The 22,199-nt window shown below is 33.7% G+C and overlaps 1 protein-coding gene across 1 annotated transcript in view; it reads left to right on the top strand.

Annotated features, from left to right (window-relative positions):
• The window catches only part of CDH9 (cadherin 9), a 162,844-nt gene that overhangs the window by 96,587 nt on the left and 44,058 nt on the right, over positions 1-22,199 (top strand). The gene's annotated exons all lie outside the window — the stretch shown is intronic.

Raw genomic sequence — 22,199 nt, 5'->3', positions numbered from 1 at the left:
AACAACATGTGCTATAGATTTTGCATCCATTTATTCAGGTTCACAGCCTCAATTGAAGTATCTGCCTTCAAACAGTCTTAGCCCTTTGAAATATTTGTCTAGTATAATCCTGATATATTCTCTTTTCACCAGGCCACCTTGCCCTCTGGAGCCTCATGAGATTCCTGAGTTAGCTTTTTTTTTTTTTCTTTGAGTTGGAGTCTCACTCTGTCGCCCAGACTGGAGTGCAGTGGCGTGATCTCAGCTCACCAAAACCCCCGCCTCCCAAGTTCAAGCAATTCTCCTGCCTCAGCCTCCTGAGTAGCTGGAATTACAGGCATAAGCCACCATGTCAGGCTAATTTTGTATTTTTTTAGTAGAGGCGGGGTTTTTCCATGTTGGTCAGGCTGGTCTCGAACTCCTGACCTCATGTGATCTGCCCGCCTAGGCCTCCCAAAGTGCTGGGATTATAGGCATAAGCCACCGTGCCCCGCCCCTGAGTTAGCTATTTTCCCCAGTGATGTGTGGTTGGGGTATGAGGTGTCTATGAGGAGAGTTGAAAGATCAAGCTTTTGTGTTTGCATTTTTGGTTTTTGTTTGTTTCACTTTGTTTTCTTAAAGTATATGGGCAAAATTTTATGCTAGTATTGGCAGGAAGGTAACTACTTCCCATCCCATAGAACTCTGCTTATTTGGTCTTGTCCCATATAACAGGATAATTAATTAATGTGACCTTTAAAATTGTATTTTTTCATTACTATCCACAATTTTCACTGGCAGCAGGGACTTCTAGATATAAGGGACACATCCTTTGCATTGCAATTACTGAAAACAAAACAGAAACAAAAAGTCAAAATCTTGGTCAGATTTCGAAACATCAAGATATGTGCAAAATATTTGGTTTTAGAATAACTTTGCAAAAGTTTCCAAAGAGATCGTTTATATGAGGTTATGTAGCCAAGTTAGTCTATGTAACTGGTTAAACCAGACATAAGGCATGTATCTACAGGATCCTAAACAGTATAAACAAAATGACTCAGGATGCCACCCGGGGAGTTTAGAACTTTAAACAGCATATTATGAATCAGTTGCTTGCTTATCTCATCCTGTCTTGGCCAAAAGTCAGTATCAAACTTTCGTGCATCCTGGGAATAAGCATAGAATTATCACAGTCCAGTTTAAGGCAACTGTTGTAAGCAAGTACTAGAGTTTGAATGTCCTCTTCAGAACTGATGTAGAAACTTAACCTCACTGTGGCATTACTGAAATGTGCGGCTTTAAGAGGGGATTAAATCATGAGGGCTGTGACCTCATACATGGATTAACCCATTTATGGATTAAGAGATTGATACGGTTTGGCTGTGTCCCCACCCAAATCTCATCTTGAATTGTAGTTCCCACAATCCCCATGTGTTGTGGGAGGGACCCAGTGGGAGGTAATTGAATTGCAAGGGTGGTTACTGCCATGCTGCTGTTCTTGTGATACTGAGTGAGTTCTCAGGAGATCTGATGGTTTTATAAGGGGCTTTTTTCCCTTTTGCTCAACACTTCTTGCTGCCACCACGTGAATACGGATGTGTTTGCTTCCCCTTCCACCATGATTGTGTTTCCTGAGGCCTCCCCAGCCATGCTGAACTGTGAGTCAATTAAACCTCTTTCCTTAATAAATTGCCCAATCTTGAGTATGTCTTTATAAGCAATGTGAAGAGGTTATCACAGGAGGGGAACTGGTGGCTTTATAAGAAGAGAGATCCTAGCTAGCACCTTAGTATGCCATGTGATGCCCTGTGCCACTCTGCAGAGAGTTCCCATGGCAAGAAGGCTCTCATCAGATGTGCCCTCTGCACCTTGGGCTTCCCAGCCTCCATAACTGTAAGGAATAAATTCCGATTCTTTGTAAATTTCCCAGTTTCCTTGACTGTTACAAGCAAGAGAAAACAGCAAGTGTGGGACAGTAAAATTATTCATAGACTATCATTCAAAGACTGTCATTCAAAGCTGTTTTTCCTTTCCCCACATCTGCTGATCACTACCCAAGCACACAAGATTACCTGCTCTGTGAAAGATCTGGAGATATTGTGACAGTTTCTGTTGCAGGGGCTTTTCCATCGACTTTGGTTTTGGGACTTGTCCTCATCATACTGAACTCCCAGAAAATTTTAGAGTTTAGAAAGGACAAGAGGAGCATATCCTACTCTCCATCCCTAACTGTGATAGGCAATAGTCTGGTTCATATTTTCTGTGTCACAATGACAGGGAGCAGCTGAGTGGAAAAATCTGTATGGGATGACAGAGACACCGACTCCCTGAGGTGTGACCAGCACAACGCTGTCATCCCGAAGGGGCATAGAAAACAAGCAGATGTTTCTTCATGGTTTCAAAGAGCCTGGAAGTTCTCTCCTATGGAAAAATTACCTCCAGCTGAGTAAATGACCCTTGATGACATAGCAAATGTATGCCTATATAGAAAGCATCAAAACCAATCTGCATTCATCTCATGGAACAGTAATATGTTCCCAGAATCAGATGGACTGATTATTCATCATTGTTTATATCTAGCAAGAGTCACTCCCTGACAATCCAAAGATGTGGCATTAATTCTGATTTAAAACTGAGCAATCCTAAGTTGTTTGAAGCCATCTGAAAGTGACTAGTGTAAGATGGTATGTTTATGTGAGTTGGTGGAAGATATTCATTCATTTTCTCATTCAATGATTATTTATTAAACCCATACTCTCTGTGCTAAGCACAATTTGTGTTCTATGAAAATCCTATCTATTACATCAGCTTCAGCCTGGATAAGTTTATTTTCAGTAACATGCTATGGGAGGTAGAAAATACTGCCTCTCTCAAATGTTTCTGAATTAGTTTTACTAAGCAAGCAAGGTGCCCTTGGTTTTTTAAATACAAATTAATTTCCTACAGTAATATTTTCAGGTTAATTGTTCTTACCAGTTTAATTGTACCTCGTTTTTCAAAATCAATTCCACTGTTCTATGTTGTTTGTCTTATTTCAGATCTCTCATGATTTAACATATATGTAGACAATGGCTTTGCTCCCTGTTAGTGTCTGAACAGAAGAAATGTTTTTGTCACTGAAAAAAGCAACAATTCCTGGATATCTACTAGGATGTTATTGGATATTTCCTTAATAAAAGAGGCATTTGGGCTTGGGCCGGGTCCTGAAAACCACATATCAAATGTCATCACTTTTATAACCTTTTGTAACCTTTTGGTAGGATATTCTAAGGGCAGCTTTAACAATTGTGATCTCCTGGCCCTGCATATTCTTCAAATATCTAGTTTTTTATAATGTGTACTTTAATCAATTTTGCATTATTTTAAATAGATAGCTCCTTTTTAACTACTGCTATAGGATCCTGGGAATCTTTTCAGGGAAAGTGAAGCAAGTTAAAAGCCTCTGAAAATGTTAAAGTCTTTTGCCAGTGTCTTTCTTTAACTTTTAGAAAAAATACATTATATCATGTTCTAGGAATTATGCCATCCATCCTATATATACTCTCATTTTTTACTAGGTAAGTTGTCAAAAAAAAAACTCCTTTTTTTTTTTTTTTTTTTTTTTGCGACTGAGTCTCGCTCTGTCGCCCAGGCTAGCATGCAGTGGCGCAATCTTGGCTCACTGCAACCTCTGCCTCCTGGGTTCAAACTGTTCTCCTGCCTCAGTCTCCTGACTAGCTGGGATTACAGGCATGCACCACCATGCCTGGATAATTTTTTTTGCATTTTTATTAGCAGTAGAGACAGGGTTTTGCCATTTGGCCAGGCTGGTCTCAAACTCCTGGTCTCAAGTGATCCAGTCGCCTCAGCCCCTCAAAGTGCTGGGGTTACAGGGTGAGCCACCATGCTTGGCCATGTATGTTTTTTACAAATTAGTTTTACTTTTATGTCTTCTACTTAATGATAGGGAAAAAGCCATGCATGCATGCCTAAACAATTCTCTAAGGTATATTATTGTTCTTATTTTAATAAAACATAATTAGGACAAACATCTTCATAAATATACTTAGAGGTATGTGTTTTTTATATTTTCTAAGTAGAAAAAAACTGCATTGGGATAATTGTGCCAAAAAGTATGCATATTTAATTTAAAGGAAATCATCATTTGCTTGCGGCATTTTTTGAACAAATTCACACGTCGATTAGGAGTTAATATTTCTATTATTGCTTCCCAACATCATCTATAATCATTATTTTGTCACTGTAAATTTGAGAATATATATATTTATTAACAACAGAGACAGTATATATACATATATAAAAATATATGTATTTTTAATAAATAATATATAATTTTATATATATAATTTATATATATAATTATATGTATATATTTTATAAATAATATATACATATATATAAAAATATGTATGTATATATACTTTCCTAAACTTTTGGTAACCAGCTAAAATAAATATTTTTGCTTATTTGTTATTTATAATTTCTTTTGTGAAATGAGATTACCTTCTGAATCCAGTTTTCAACTAGTGTTTGTTTTTGTATTTAAGTCTAAGAGCTCATTTCATATTAACAATACTTGTTGATACATATATTAAAACAATTTTACCAGTTCATATTTTTTGCATTAATTTTTGACATTTTTCAGATTCCAGCTGAAATTTATAATAGATTAAGTTTAAAAATAATCATTAGACTTTATTTAAGAAAGTGATATTGGGAGAATCGACATATTTACAATATTAAGCATTTCCTTCCAATAACTTGGTGAAATTATTCCTCTATTTAAATTATTTATGTCACATCCTGAAGATATTTTATTGATATAAATCCTACAAATTTGTTGAAATTTCACACAATATTTTAAATTGTTGTTATTACTATTTCTCTTCATTTTATTTTCTGTAGTAACTACCATAATCAAGGAAAACTAGTGTCATCTGAGTTACTCTTATAATTTTTTTCTGTTCTTGAACTTTATATAATTGGAATCATACAAGACGCACATTTATACATTTGACTTTTGTAGTTGATATATTTCAGAACATACAAGTTTCTGAATACACCAGTATTTTATTTTTTAATTGCTGAGCAGTATTTGGTTGCATGAATATAACGCAATTTGTTCATCAGATCCCCTGTTGGTTATTGGGCTACCATAAATAAAACTTAAATGAATAATTTTATACATGTATTTGAAGATAGCATTGACATATATGTGCAAATGCCAAAGAATGCACTTACTCTGTCTTAGGTTAGGTGTATAATTAATTTTATTCAAAATTGCCAAAGAGTTTATTAGAAAAGTAAAATAATTTATACTTCAAATTACAGTATTTTGCACACCCTATTTGTAACAATTTAGTTACTATAGCTTTTCTATAATATATATATAGTATCCTAGCCTGAGATTTCCACCTACATTTTACTAAAGTGTAATGTGATGAGCAAGATTTTAAGTTTTTTGAATATATAAGCATCTAATTTTGTGAAATGCCTGTTTTTCTTTTACCTACTTTGTATTGGTTGAATCATTTGTCTTCTGCTCATTGATTTACAATATATAAGTAAATATATATAATAGATAATGAGTTCTTTTTAAATATATACTCTCTAAATATTATATTCCAGCCTATGGCTTTATTTTTCACTTTTTTACATTGATTTTTTTGGTAACTATGCATTTTTGTTTGTTTTGAATTAATAGATTTTTATTTTTAGAGAAGTTTTAGGATTACAGAAAAATTAAGCAGGAAATACAAAGAGTTTCTATATCCTCCCTCTACACCTTGCCCCCAGTAGAATTTTTCATATTATAAATATCTTGCATTATCATGGTACATTTTTTACAATGATATACCAATATTACTATGTTATTATTAACTAAAGTGCATAGTTTACATCAGGGTTCATTTTTGTGTGTGTTGGGCAGTTTAATGGGTTTTCCCAAATGGATATTGTCTTGCATCCACCATTTTGGTATTATACAGACTAATTTCACCGCCTAAAAATTCCCCTGTGCCCCATCTATTCCTCTCTCCCTAACTCCTCCTGAGGTCCTGGAAATCACTGAACATTGTACTTGCTTCATAGTTTTGCCTTTCCCAGATGTCATATAATTAGAATCCTGTGGTATATAGTTTTTTCAGACTAGCTTCTTTCTCTTAGCAACGTGAATTTAATGTCCTTCTATGTCTTTTTGTAGATTGACAGCTCATTTTTCATTACTGAATAATATTCCATTATAGGGATGTACCATGATTTGTTTATTACTTCAACTATTGAGGGACATCTTGTTTGATTCTGGTTATGCATAAAGTTGCTATACATATTCATGCAACAGATTTTTCAACCAGGTAACACAATTGCTGATCATATGCTGTGACTGTTTAGCTTTGTAGGAAACTCACAAACTGTCCACCAAAGTAACTCTAGTATTTTATTAAAGCATTTTACCAGTAATGACTGAGTTCTCATTGCTCCAAATCCTTACCGGCATTTAATGTTGTCAGTGCTTTGGACTTCATGCATTCTGATAGGAGTGTAGTGCTGTCTCATTGTTTTAGTTTGCCATTCACTAATGAAATATGATGTTGCACATTTTTAATATGCTTATTTGCCATGTGTGTCTTCTTTGGTGAGGTGTCTGTTCAGATCTTTAGCCATTTTCTAATTGGGCTATTTATTTTCTTAAGGGTTCTTTGTATATTTTGTATACAAGTCTTTTGCCACATATGTGTTTGGCTAACATTTTATTTTTCAGTATGTGGCTTTTCTTTATATTACCCTACCACTATCTTTCACCAAGTAGTTGGTTTTAACTTTAATGAAGTTCAATTTATCAATTTTTCTTTCATGGATCATTCTTTTGGTATTGTATCTAAAAACTATTTCAAACCCGAGTGACATACTCTCTCCTACGTTATTGCCTAAAAGTTTATACATTACATTTTACTTTTAGGTCTATGATCTAAAAACACATTTTGAGTGGTGTGTGTGTGTGTGTGTGTGTGTGTGTGAAGGCTATAAGGTCTATATTAATTTTTCAATGCAGATGCCCAGTTGTCCAGAATAATTTGTTGAAAAGACTGTATTTTCTTGTTTGTGAGAGATCAGTTGACTATATTTGTTTGAGTATATTTCTGGGATCTCTATTCTGTTTCAATGATCTATTTGCTTACTTATTCACCAATACTACACTGTCTTGATTACTGTATTTTTATAGTAAGTCTTTACTTTGAGTAATGTCAGTTATACAACTTTCATTTTCTCCATATTATGTTGGCTATTTCGAATTTTTTGCCTTTTCATGGAAACATTAGAGGTAGTTACCTTTGCTTTAACTTTGACTGGAATTGCACTGAATCCATAGATCAAGTTGGAAAGACTCTTTAAAATACTGAGTGGTCCTATTCAGCAACATGGAATATTTATTCAGTTTCCATTTATTTAGTTTCTTGATTTCCTCCATCAGAAGTTTTATACTTGTACATATACTGTTAAATTTATACCTAAGTATTTTACTTTTTTGGCATTAATGTAGATAATTTTGTCTTTTTAATTACAATCCCAACTGGTAATTGCCATAGAAATATACTGAATTTTGTATATTTTTAAAATTTTTATTTCAATAGCTTGTGGATACAGGTGATTTTGGCTACATGCATAAGTTCTTTGGTGGTGATTTCTGAGATTTTGGGGTAGCCATCACTCTAGTAGGGAACACTGTACCCAATATGTACACTTTTTTCTCACCCCCCCACCCTTCCCCACCAAATCCTCAAAGTCCGTTATATCAATCTCATGCCTTCGCATCCTTATAGCTTAGCCCCTACTTATGAATGAAAATATATGATATTTGGTTTTCCATCCCATTATTTGACCTTTCCATAATGGTCTCCAGCTGTACCCAAGTTGCTGTGAAAGACATTATTTCATTCCTTGTCATAGCTGAGTAGTATTCCATGGTACATATATGCCATATTTTCTTTATTCACTTGTTGCTTGATAAGCGCTCAGGTTGGTTCCATAGTTTTGCAATTGCAAATGGTGCTGCTATAAACATGCATGTGCCTGTGTCTATTTCACATAATGACTTCTTTTTCATTGGTTAGATACCCAGTAGTGGGATTGCTGGATCCAATGGTAGTTCTCCTTTCAGGTCTTTAAGGGATCTTCATATTGTTTTCCATAGTGGTTGTACTGGTTTACATTCCCTCCAGCAGTTTAAAAGTATTCCCTGTTCACCACATCTCCACCAACATCTATTATTTTTTGACTTTTTAGTTGTGGCCATTCTTGCAGAAGTAAACTAGTATCTCATTGTGGTTTTAATTTGTATTTCGCTGATGAGATCCAGAAGTTTGTTGTTTTGGATACTTTGAGATTTTGTACAGGAACAATCATATTATATGTATACAAAGAGAGTTTTATTTCTTCCTTCACAATCTGTGTACTTACTATTTTCCTTTCTTGTGTTATGGCATTAGGTAGGTTGTCTAGTAATATGTTGAATAGGAGTGATTAAGAGGGTGCATTCTTGCCTTGTTTCTCATGTTAGGGGTAAAGCATCTAGATTTTCACCATTAAGTATATTGGCTGTACAAATTTTTGTAGATGTCCTTTGTTATCATTTAGAAAATATTCTCCTTTATTTTTAGCTTGCTCTTACTAGCTTTTTATCATGAATATGTTTTGGAAACTGTTAAGTACTTTTTCTAAATCTATTTGTATGATCATATGACTTTTTTTAGCCTCTTGATGTGACAGATTACCTAATTCACTTCTGAGTGTTCAATCAGTCTTGTATACCTGGAATAACTCCCTCTCGGTCATGTTATAATTATTTGTATACACTGTTGGACTATATTTGATAATTTATTTTGAGAATTTTTACATCCATGTTCATGAGAGACACTGGTCTGTGTTTTTTTTTTTAGTATCTTCGTTTTATTTTTGTATTAGGGTAATTATGGCCTCCTATAGTTAAGATGTGCTGCTCTGCTTCTACTTTCTGAAACAGATTTTAGAGAATTTGTAGCAATTCTTTCTTAAATGTTGGATAGAATTCACCAGTGCAGCCATCTGGGCTGGTGCTTTCACTTTTTTAAGGATATTAATTGTTAATTCATGTTCTCTGTAAGCCTATATAGACTAGTTCTCTTGATGTAACAGTGGTAGATGATGGCATTTAATGAATTGGTTCATTTCATCTAAGTTCTGAAATTTGTGGCACAGAGTGGTTTGGATATAGCTTGTTTGACTACACCAAGTCTCATGTTGAAATTTGATCCCCGTGGTTGGAGGTGGGGCCTGGTGTGAGGTGATTAGATCAAGGAGGTGGGCCCCTCACTAATGACTTAGTGCTGTTCTCCCAGGAGTGAATGACTTCTTACTATTTTTTTGTTTTTTGAGATGGGTCTTGTTCTGTAGCCCAGGCTAGAGTGCAGTGGCACAATCACAGTTCACTATAGCCTCAATTTCCCAGGCTCAAGCAATCCTCCCACCTCATCCTCCCTAGTATCTGGGACTACAGGTGCACACCACAATGCCTGGTTAATTTTTGTAATTATTGTAGAGATGGAGTCTCATGATGTTGTTCAGGCTGGTCACAAACTCATGGGGTCAAGACATCTGCCTGCCTCAGCCTCCTAAAATGTTGGGATTACTGGTTGGAGTCACCACACCTGGCCTTGAGTTCTAACTCTTAGTTCCATCAAGAACTGGTTGTTGAAAAGAACCTGGCACCTTTCTCCCTTCTCTCTTTCTTCCTATACAATGCCTGTTCTCTTTTGCCTTCTGTCATTAGTGGTAGCCATCTGAGGCCCTCATCAGATGCAGATGCTGGCACCATGCTTCTTATACAACCTGAAGAACTTTGAGCCAAAGAAACCACTTTTCTTTATAAATTACTGGGGATCAGGAATTCCTTTATAGCAACACAAATGGACTAAAGCAGAATTGTTTATAATATTTGTTTACTATCCTGTGTTCATGGGATTAGTTCATGATATCTAATAGTAGTAATGTGTCTTCTCTCTTTTTTCTTATTGTTTTATTTTATTTTATTTTATTTTATTTTATTTTGATGGAGTCTTGCTCTGTCACCTGGCTGGAGTGCAGTGGCTTGATCTCAGCTCACTGCAATCTCCGCTTCCCAGGTCTGGGTTCAAGCGATTCTCCTGCCTCAGCCTCCCAAGCAGCTGGGACTACAGACGTGCGCCACCAGGCCCAGCTAATTTTTGTATTTTTAGTAGAGACGGGGTTTCACCATATTGGCCTGAATGGTCTCGATCTCTTGACTTGTGATCCACCCGCCTCGGCCTCCCAAAGTGCTGGAATTACAGGCGTGAGCCAGCACGCTCTGCCTTCTTTTTTTTTTTTCAGTTAGCCTGGCTAGAGTTTTATCCATTTTATTTGTATGTCCAGCTTTTAGTTTCATTGATTCCTTTTATGATCTCTTATTGTCGGCTTCATTGACTTCTTTCCCTTTTTCCTATTTATTTTTTTGGACTTAACAAAAACAAATATTTTTCATGGTTCTAGAGGGTGGAAGTCCAAGATCAAAGTGTCAGCAATGCTGAATTTACCTCAGGTTTAATTTACTCATCTTTTGTAGTCTCCCAAGGTGAAATTTTACCATGAATTTTATATTATTTTATTTTGTAATACATTTATGCAATTATATAAAATAATATATATTAATTAATTATATATATTTAAGTTAAATATAACTATATTTATATTTTTAAAATTATATTTGTATAATATAAATATAATTATATTTGTATAATATAATTATATTTGTACAATATAAATATAATTATATTTGTATAATATAATTATATTTGTACAATATAAATATAATTATATTTGTATAATATAATTATATTTGTATAATATAAATATAATTATATTTGTATAATATAAATATTATATTTATATTTAAGTAAAATATAAATAATATGTTAATATAATATATTTACAAATAATATATCTAAATTTTTATCTATATAATTATATACGTAATACATATAATACTCTAAAGCAAACACCAAATATTTTAAATTATAATTAATTTGCTTAGAGTGGAAAGGAAATGGAATCATAGACAAAGCTCAATTTTACTTGGACAAGGCAGGAAAAAATTGGAAACTAACATAAAGACTGAACAAGACAAACAATCAGGGACATTAATAGAAAATACTTACAAATATGGTGGATATGAATCCAATAAGACAATAATTTATTTAAATGTGAATAGTCTAAATATACAAATGACAGAAATAGAGTGTATTTAAAATTCAAGACTCAACAATATGCTGTCTTCAATAAACACACTTTAAATATAAAGTCAAATCTAGATTAAAGAGATAGAGAAAGACATTCCCAAGCTAACTCTAATCAAAGAAAATAGAACAAGGAAAATTATCGTAGATAAGTTGGAACATTACATAATGATAAGAAGATTGGTCCTTTGGGAAAACAACAGTTGTTAACATGCATGCACTTATCAGAATACTATCAAAATGGATTTTCTTTTGATGAGTAGATCTTAATTTTGATGACATTCCAAACATTTTGGTTTTTTTTCTTTTATTGTTAATGCATACTGGGGCTTGTATGAAAAATATTTGCTGCTTTTCATATCATTAAATTCAGGTCTTTTTTCTCAGATTACTCTTTTTGTCTATTAAATTTGTAAAAAAATAATTATTTTTGAAAGATATTTTTACTGAACAAATCTGCCTTCTAGTATTTCTGATATGAAGTCAAGTGTCTCTCTTGTTCTGTTTTCTGAGCATATGTTTATTCCTTGGATGCTTTTAAGATTTTTTTGACAATAGAATCAAACTAGAAACCAATAATAAAAAATATAATGATATTCGCATATTTGAAAAGTAATAACACTTCTAAATAATCACTGATGTTATCATGAAGAATTTAGAAAATACAAATATTTTATCTAAAACTTTAGCTTTTATCAATTTGACTATGTTGTGCCTATGCTTACATTTATTTGTAATTATCTTGGTTGAAATTCACTGAACATAGATGTAAGGATTGACCTTCTAACTTGAAACAGGTAACCATTATCTCTTTTTAAAAAATTCTTCTGCGCCATATTCTTTTCTCCATTTTCTGATTGAAAATTTTCGTATATTCTTTGAAGTCTAATGACATGCATGTCTGTTAATTCCCATGTCTGGGTTGACTGCACTGCTGCTTCCATTGGCATACCACACACACACACACTTCGTATACATATATTTCATATCACACATTCTTCTGGTACTTCCTAAGTGTAATAATTTTTATATTACTATATTCTGGACATTTTCATGATACAATGCCCTTCCAAGTCTTGATTTTAAGCTTTGTTTAAGTGGGTCTATTTTAGCTTGAATTTTTTTCTTATGATGTACTCTTTACTCACGCAATGCAGGTTTTACTTCCTTTTTTTATTTTTATTTTTATTTTTTATTTATTATTATTATACTTTAGGTATATCTCCCAGTGCTATCCCTCCCCACTCCCCGCACCCCACAACAGTCCCCAGAGTGTGATGTTCCCCTTCCTGTGTCCATGTGTTCTCATGCATGATTTTTGTCAAATCTTATCTTAATGTTCACAATGTTTATTTCAGACTAGACCATTCTGGTGTGTCAAAACTTTCACCTCTTTCTGTATTTTATACCCTCTGAAATTACTTGTTAAAATTTCAGGCATACTGTTCATGCACAGTTTATGATGCCGATACAAATGTTAACAAAACTCTTACAAAGATATCTTGATTGGGCTCTTCTCTGTGGCTTTTTTCCCTTTGTACTCTGCCCAGACAACTGGTTCCACAATAGCAGACCTGAACTCTGATCTGTTTTCTCCTCGAAGCAGGATTTCCAATCTCTGCACCTACTCTACTTCCCTGAAGTAAAATTCTTGTCCAGACAGAATGCTAGAGGGAATGTATACCTTGTCATGTTGCTTCTTTCCTGCTGTTCAATTTCTAAAAACAGTGAATTTACATATTTTGTCCAGGTTTGTGGTAGTTTACTAGGAGAGCTCAAGTATAGGTAATGCATATTAGTCTAAACTGAAAATCTTTAGAGTGGAAATACATTGCATAGAAGTAGTATTATAATTGGTTTTCTTTTATCTTAAAACCACAAAATAATATGCTAATTATGAAGCTAATATCTAATATGAGCTGGCTTAAAGATACAAGCTAATTTATACAAAATAAACAAAGAAATACATTTATGGCTGAAGTGAAACACAGTATTCTAAAACATGTCTTGGAAATGTATTTTATCATTATTGTATTATAATGATTAAAATTACTCTATGGTTTTCCCAATTAAAATTGGACAAGAAGTTAGAATATTTAAAATATGTTTAAGAAAAGTTAAGAATAGCTGATGATAAGAGTTGGGCAGTTTGTCATACCTTTGCAATTAATAACAGTTTAAATGAAGTAAAATGACTGTTACATCCCTACCGCCATGATGTTAGTAAACATATCCATCACAGCTCTATGCATATGTCCAACTGATCAAATTACATTTCCCCCTTGAACAACATGGGTTTGAATTGTGCAGGTCCACTTATATGCAGATTTTTTTCAACCAAACATGGATGAAAAATATAATGTTTGCCGGATATGAAACCCAAATATATGAAGGGCCAACTTTTCACATATGTGATTTCCACAGGGCCAACTGCATGACTAGAGTATGCTCGAATTTTGGCATATTTAGAACCCTGGAACAAATCCTCCATCTATACCAAGGGACTATTTTATATACATTAAACATGTGCAGTTTTTATTGGCTATCAATTATATCTCCATAAACTTATAACAAACAAAAAGATGAAACCAACATCCAAAGCAAACCTTACTCTTAGTTTTTTTAAAAAAACTTGATTGGGAAGTAATTTGTCCTAATTTTAAAAATATTTTATATAATTATTTTGAATTTTTTATATTTATGTGAGTACATAATGGGTGGATATATTTACGGGGCACATGAGATATTTTGATACAGGCATACAAGGCATAATAATCACATCAGGGTAAATGGCATGTCCACTACCTCAAGCTTTTGTGCTTTCTCTGTGTTATAAACAATCCAATTATACTCTTTTAGTTATTTTTAAATGTGCAATAAATTATTTTTGACAATCCTTGTTGTGCTATCAAATACTAGATCTTATTCATTCCCCCTAACTATATTTTTGTACTCATTAACCACTCCCCTTCCTCCCCATTCGATACTAAACTTCCCAGCCTCTGGTAACCATCATTCTACTCTCTGTCTCCATGAACACAATTGTTTTAATTTAGAGATCCCACAAATGAATGAGAATAAGTAAAGTTGGTCTTTCTGCGCCTGGCTCATTCCACTTAACATAATGACCTCCCGTTCCATCTGTGTTTGTGAAGTGACAGAATCTCACTATGTTTTATGGCTGAGTAGTACTCCATTGTGTACATGTACCTCATTTTCTTTATCCATTTGTCTCTTGATGAACACTTAGATTGCTTCTAAATCTTAGCTATGGTGAATAGTGCCTCAATTAAACATGAGTGTGCAGATGTCTCTTCAACATACTGTTTTCCTTTATCTTGGCTATGTATGTATCTGTGGGATTGCCGAATCATATGCTAGTTCTATTTCTAGTTTTTCGAAGAACCTCTAAACTGCTTTCCATAGTGTTGGTACTAATTTACATTCCCGCCAACAATATACAAGGCTTGTCTTTTCCTGATATCCTCATCAGCATCTGTTATTGTTTGTCTTTTGGATAAAAGCCATTTAAATTGTAATTAAATGGTATCTCATTGTAAGTTTGATTTGCATTTCTCTGATGATCATTGATGTTGAACATATTTTCATATACATGTTTGCCATTTGCATTTCTTCTTTTGAAAATGTCGATTGAGATCTTTTTTCCATTTTTAAATCAGATACTTAGATTTTCCTTTTTACAGAGTGGTTTGAGCTCATTATATATTCTAGTTATTAATCCCTTGTCAGATGAATAGTTTGCATTTTTTTTTCTCATTATTTGGGTTGTCGCTTTGCTTTGTTGATTGTTTCTTTTGCTGCACAGTTGCTTTTTAACTTGATATAGTCCCACTTGTCCATTTTTGCTTTTGTTGCCTGTGCTTATGGGGTATTGCTTAACTAATATTCGCCCAAACCAATGTCCTGGAGAGGTTATCAAATGTTTTCTTTTAGTAGTTTCCTAACTTGAAATCTTAGATTTAAGTTTTTAGTTCATTTTGATTTAACTTTTATATATGGTGAGAGATAGGAGTCTAGTTTCATTCTTCTTTATATGGCTATCCAGTTTTCCCAACGTTATTTATTGAAAAGGCTGTCCTTTCCTCAGCATATATTCTTGACACTTTTGTTGAAAATGAGTTCTCTGCAGATGTATGGATTTATTTCTGGGTTCTCTATTCTGTTCGATTGGTCTATGTCTGTTTTTACAGCAGTACGAAGCTATTCTAGTTGCTATAACTCTGTGGTATAATTTGAATTCAGGTAATGTGATTCCTACAGTTTGTTTCTCTGTGCTTAGGATACCTTTGGCTACTCTAGGTCTTCTGTGATTCCATAAAAATTTTAAGATTCTTTTTCTATTCTTAAGAAGAATGTCACTAGTATTTACATTAGGATTACAATGACTCTGTGTATTGCTTTGAGTAGTGTGAATATTTTAACAATATTGATCCTTCCAAACTATGAACATAAAAATCTTTCTATTTTATTGCATCCTCTCCTTTCTTGCATTAATGTTTTATAGATTTTATTGTAGAGATCTCTCACTTCTTTTGTGAAGTAAACTTGTATGTATTTTATTATACTTGTAGCTATTGTAAATGGGATAAGTTTCTTCATTTCTTTTTCAGATTGCTTACTGTTGGAATATAAAAATGTTATTGTTTTTTGTATGTTGTTTTTGTATCCTGCAATTTTACTGAATTGGTTTTATTAGTTCTAACAGTTTTCTGGTGGGGTCTTTAGGTTTTTCAAAATATAAGATTATATCATCTAAAAACATGTATAATTTAACTTAAGTTACAGAAAGTGAAAAAGGAGTTTATTCTTCACACCTCTATATGAATCTGGTTTTGACAGAGTCAACTGTTTTCTTCTGCCATAGGGCGATGACAGCCACTAACTTGAGGAGCAGGGGTGAACAGTGCCCTTGACATAAATGTTTGTGCTGTGGGGGCCACTAATAAGAGAAGTAGGGGTGATGTTTTCAGACAGTGTCGTGGAATTATAAGGTGTCCATTAATTCGATGTCCAGGAATTTAAATCATTCTTTGTTAGATATAAGTTTATTTTACTGTGAAATGCAAACTCTTTAAGGGCAGAGTCCATATCTAGTTTGTTCAACACTTTATACTTAAAACCCAGCAGAGAATCTAGTGCAAAATCCTAAGAACTAACTTTCACAGAATGCTTAATGTAGACTAGACATAGTTCTCAGTAGCTGATTGGTTTCTATTACTTTATCCTCATGATACATGTGGGATGTGGGCCTTGGGGTACGTAGAAGTTGCTAATGACCACAAACCCAGTATGTGATAGAGCTGGACTAGGTCTAAGTCCATTCCAAATATATTTCCTTCTAAATATAGAAGACCTAGTGTAGCCAAAGCTATCCTAATTATAATGGCATCCACATTGGATACCATTTATGTCTTTCTCTTGTTTAACTGCTTTGTGACTTACACTGCTATGTTGAATAACAGTGGCGAACTTGGGCATCCTTGTCATCTCCAAATCTTAGAGGAAAGGATTTCACTTTTTCCCCAGTATACTAGCTGGGGATCTTTCATATATGGCTCATGTTGTGTTAAAGTATGTTTTTTTCTATCCCTACATTTTTAGGGTTTTTATCATGAAGGGATGTTGAATTCCATTAAATGCTTTTTCAACATCATTATGAATAACCACATGGTTTTTCCTTTATTCTGTTGATATACTATATCACATTGCTTGGGGTTGCATGTGCTGAACCATCCTTGCATCCCAGGAATAAACCCCACTTGGACATGATAAATATTCTTTTTAATCTGTTATTGAATTCAGTTTGCTAGAATTTGTTGAGGATTTTCATGTCAATATTTATCAAGGATTTTGACCTGCAGTTTTCTTTTCTTTCTTTCTTTCTTTCTTTCTTTTTTTTGGGGGCGGGGGGGCTGTATTTTTGCCTGACTGTGGTATCAGGGTAACACTGGCTTCACAGAATGAGTTTAGAAGTACTTCCTCCTTTCCCCATTTCTTGTTTTTGTCAGGTTTGCCAAAGATCAGATGGTTGTAGATGTATGGTGGTGTTTCTGAGGTCTCTGTTCTGTTCCATTGATCTATATATCTGTTTTGGTACCAGTACCATGCTGTTTTGGTTACTGTAGCCTTGTAGTATAATTTGAAGTCAAGTAGCATGATGCCTCCAGCTTTCTCCTATTTGCTTAGGATTGTCTTGGCTATGTGGGCTATTTTTTGGTTCCATATGAACTTTAAAGTAGTTTTTATTTTCCAATTCTGTGAAGAAAGTCATTGGTAGCTTGATGGGGATGGCGTTGAATCTATACGTTACCTTGGGCAGTATGGCCATTTTCATGATATTGATTCTTCCTATCCATGAGCATGAAATGTTCTTCCATTTGTTTGTGTGCTCTTTTATTTCATTGAGCGGTGGTTTGTAGTTCTCCTTGAAAAAATCCTTCACATCCCTTGTAGGCTGGATTCCTAGGTATTTTATTCTTTTTGTAGCAATTCTGAATGGGAGTTCACTCATGATTTGGCTCTCTGTTTGTCTGTTATTGGTGTCTAGGAATGCTTGTGATTTTTGCATGTTGATTTTGTATCCTGAGACTTTGCTGAAGTTGCTTATCAGCTTAAGGAGATTTGGGGCTGAGACGATGGGGTTTTCTAAATATACAATCATGTCATCTGCAAACAGGGACAATTTAACTTCCTCTTTTCCTAATTGAATACGATTTATTTCTTTCTCTTGCCTGATTGCCCTGGCCAGAACTTCCAACTCTTTGTTGAATAGGAATGGTGAGAGAGGGCATCCCTGTCTTGTGCCAGTTTTCAAAGGGAATTCTTCCAGTTTTTGCCCAATCAGTATGATACCGGCTGTGGGTGTGTCATAAATAGCTCTTATTATTTTGAGATACTTTCCATCAGTGTCTAGTTTATGGAGAGGTTTTAGCATGAAGGCTGTTGAATTTTGTCAAAGGCCTTTTCTGCATCTATTGAGATAATCATGTGACAAACCTGACAAAAACAAGAAATGGGGAAAGGATTCCCTATTTAATAAATGGTGCTGGGAAAACTAGCTAGCCATACGTAGAAAGCTGAAACTGGATCCCTTCCTTACACCTTATACAAAAATTAATTCAAGATGGATTAAAGACTTAAATTTTAGACCCAAAACCATAAAAATCCTGGAAGAAAACCTAGGCAATATCATTCAGGTCATATGCATGGACAAGGACTTCAGGACTGAAACATCAAAAGCAATGGCAACAAAAGCCAAAATAGACAAATGGGATCTAATTAAACTAAAAAGCTTCTGTATAGCCAAAGAAACTACCATGAGAGTGAACAAGCAACCTACAGAATGGGAGAAAATATTTGCAATCTACCCATCTGACAAAGGGCTAATATCCAGAATCTACAAAGAACTTAAACAAATTTACAAGAATAAAACAAACAACCCCATCAAAAAGTGGGCAAAGGATATGAACAGACACTTCTTAAAAGAAGACATTTATGCAGCCAACAGACACATGAAAAAATGCTCATCATCACCGGTCATCAGAGAAATGCAAATCAAAACCACGAGATACCATCTCACACCACTTGGAATGGCAATCGTTAAAAAGTCAGGAAACAACAGATGCTGGAGAGGATATGGAGAAATAGGAACACTTTTACACTGCTGGTGGGAGGGTAAATTAGTTTAACCATTGTGGAAGACAGTGTGGCAATTCCTCAAGGATCTAGAACTGGAAATATCATTTGACCCACTGATGCTATTACTGGATATATGCCCAAAGGATTATAAATCATGCTACTACAAAGACACATGCACACGTATGTTTATTGCGGCACTATTCACAATAGCAAAGACTTGGCACCAACCCACATGTCCATCAGTGATAGACTGGATTAAGAAAAGGTGACACATATATACCATGGAATATTATGCAGCCATAAAAAATGATGAGTTCGTGTCCTTTGCAGGGGCATGAATGAAACTGAAAACCATCATTCTCGGCAAACTATCACAAGGACAGAAAACCAAGCACTGCATGTTCTCACTTATAGGTGGGAACTGAACAATGAGAACATTTGGACACAGGGTGGGGAACATCACACACCGGGGCCTGTCTTGGGATAGGGGGCTGGGGTAGGAATAGATAGCATTAAGAGAAACACCTAATGTAAATCACGAGTTAATGGGTGCAGCAAACCAACATGGCACATGTATACCTATGTAACAAACCTGCATGCTGTGCACATGTACTCTAGAACTTAAAGTATTATGTATATATAAAATATGTACTATATACAAAATAATATATATTTAATATATATAATATATATGTATATTTCCTCCTCTATTTTTTGAAATAGTTTGACTATAATTGGTTTGAATTATTTTTAGATTGGTAAAATTCAGCAGTGAAGTCATTGATCTTGGTCTTTTCTTTGTTGGAACACGTTTTTATTACAACTGCAGTCTCATTCATTATTATTCACCTGTTCAGGTTTTGGATTTCTTCATGGTCCAATCTTGGTGGGTTGAATGTGTCTGGAAATTTATTCATTTCTTCTAGGTTTTCCAATTTATTGACATATAATTGCTCTTAGAACCTGTAATGATCCTTTGAATTTCTCTGGTCTCAGTCGTAATATGTCATTTTTTATCTTCGATTTTACTTATTTTACTTATTTACTTCTCTTCTTTTTTATTTAGCCTGGATAAATGATTGTTGATTTTGTTAATCTTTTCAACAAACCATGTTTCTGTTTCACTGATCTTCTGTATTATTTTTCTTTTTTCAATTTCATTTATTTCTGTTCTGATCTTTATTATTTCTTTTGTTTTACTAACTTTGGGCCTAGTTTTCTCTTGCTTTTTCAGTGTCTTATGATGTATTATTAGGTTGTTTATTTGAAGTGTTTCTACTTTTTTGATATAAATGCTTATTGGTACGAACTTTCCTCTTCCTATTGCTTTTTCTGTATTCTGTAGGTTCTAGTAGGTTTCACTAGTTTCAAGAACTTTTCTAATTTTCTTCTTAATTTATCCATTGACCCACTTATCATTGTGGAGCATATTGATTAATTTCTATGTGTTTGTATAGTTTCTAAAATTCCTCATGTGTTGGAGTTCTAGTTTTATTCCATTGTGGTCAGAGAACATGCTTGATATTATTTCAATTGTTCAGATTTTCAAAATATGTTTTGTGGCCTAACATATGATCTATCCTTGAAAATTATCAATAAGAATGTATATTCCACAGCCATTAGACAAAATATTCTGTAAATATTGACTGTATCCATTTGGTTTACAGTATAGATTAAGTTCCAATGTTTTTTTGTTGATGTTTTTGTCTAGATGATCTTTCCAATGCTGAAAGTGTTGTGCTGAAGTCTCTAGCTATTATTGTATTAAGATCTGTTTTTCTCTTTAGCTCTAATAATGTTTGCTTTGTATATATAGGTGCTCTAAAGTTGTATATATAGGTGCTCTAAGGTTGTATATATAGGTTGCTCAATTTACAATTGTTATAACTTCTTGCTGAATTGACTCCTTTATTATAATATAGTAATAATTTTCTTAGTCTCTTCTTATATTTCTGTCTTGGTATCTATTTTGTCTAAATATAGCTACTCCTGCTTTTTGTTGTTGTTGTTGTTTTTACTGGCATAGAATACGTTTTTCCATCCCTTTATTTTCTGTCAATATGTGTCTTCATAGATGTAGTGTTTCCTGAATACAATAGATTGCTTTGTCTTTCTATTTTTCATCCATTCAACCAGATTGTTGGGTCTTGTGTTTTTTTTTTTTTTTAATTCATGTAAATACACTATGTCTTAGATAGGAGGGTTTAAACCATTTACATCTATTGTTATTATTGAGAAGTAGGGATTTAATCCTCCATTTTTTTTCTGGTTGTTTGTCTTCCTTCATTCCTTTCTTTCTTTTTTTTTTTTTTTTTTTACCTCATTATCCACTCCACATTAATTGCATAAACAAACAAGCAAGCAAAGAGAAAACTAATAAAAACTCTACATTTTAACTTCATCTGCTTGATTTTAAATTTTTGTTTTTCTGTTTATATCTTATTATACTATGTTTTAAAAAGTTGTAGTTATTTTTAATTGGTTGTTTTTATCTTTCTAGTCAAGATATGAGTAGTTTATACACAGTAATTACAGTCTTATGTTATAATATTCTGTGTCTTTCTGGGTACTTACTATTGCTAGTGAGTTTTCTACCTTTAGATGATTTCTTATTGCTCATTAGTATCTTTTTCCTTTACATTAAGGAACTCCCTTTAGCATTTCTTGTAGGTCAGGTCTGGTGTTGATGAAGTCCCCTGACTTTTGTTTGTCTATGTAAATCTTTATTTCACCTTCAATTCTTAAGGATATTTCTACTGGATATACTATTTAGAATAAAAGTGATTTTTTTTTCCTTTAGCACTTTAAATATGTTGTGCCACTCTCTCTTGTCCTGTAAGTTTTCCACTGAGAAATCTCTTGCCAGGTACATTTAAGCTCCTTTGTATGTTGTTTTTTTATTTTCTCTTGCTGCTTTTAGGATGCTTTGTTTATGTGTCCTTGACCTTTGGAAGTTTGACTAGTAAATGTCTTGTTGGTCTTATTTGGGTTAAATCTGCTTTGTGTTCTATAAACTTGTTGTCCTTAAATATTAATATTTTTCTCTAAATTTTGGAAGTTCTCTGTTATTATCTCTTTGAATAAACTTTCTACTCTCATCTCTCTCTCTCCTCTTTAAGGCCAATATGTTAATTTTCCCTTTTGAGGCAGTTTTCTAGATCTTGTAGACATCTTTCATTCATTTTTATTCTCTCTTTCTCTCTCTGTTTTTTTTTTTTTTTTTTTTTGGTCTATTCTGTGTTTTTTCAAATTGCCTGTCTTCAAGCTAATTGTTTCTTCTATTTGATCAATCCTGCT

Source organism: Pongo abelii, chromosome 4 (assembly GCF_028885655.2).
Source record: "Pongo abelii isolate AG06213 chromosome 4, NHGRI_mPonAbe1-v2.0_pri, whole genome shotgun sequence".
Lineage (NCBI taxonomy): Eukaryota > Metazoa > Chordata > Mammalia > Primates > Hominidae > Pongo > Pongo abelii.
Note: the sequence above shows the minus strand (reverse complement) of the source record. Positions and strands in the feature narration are given on the sequence as shown.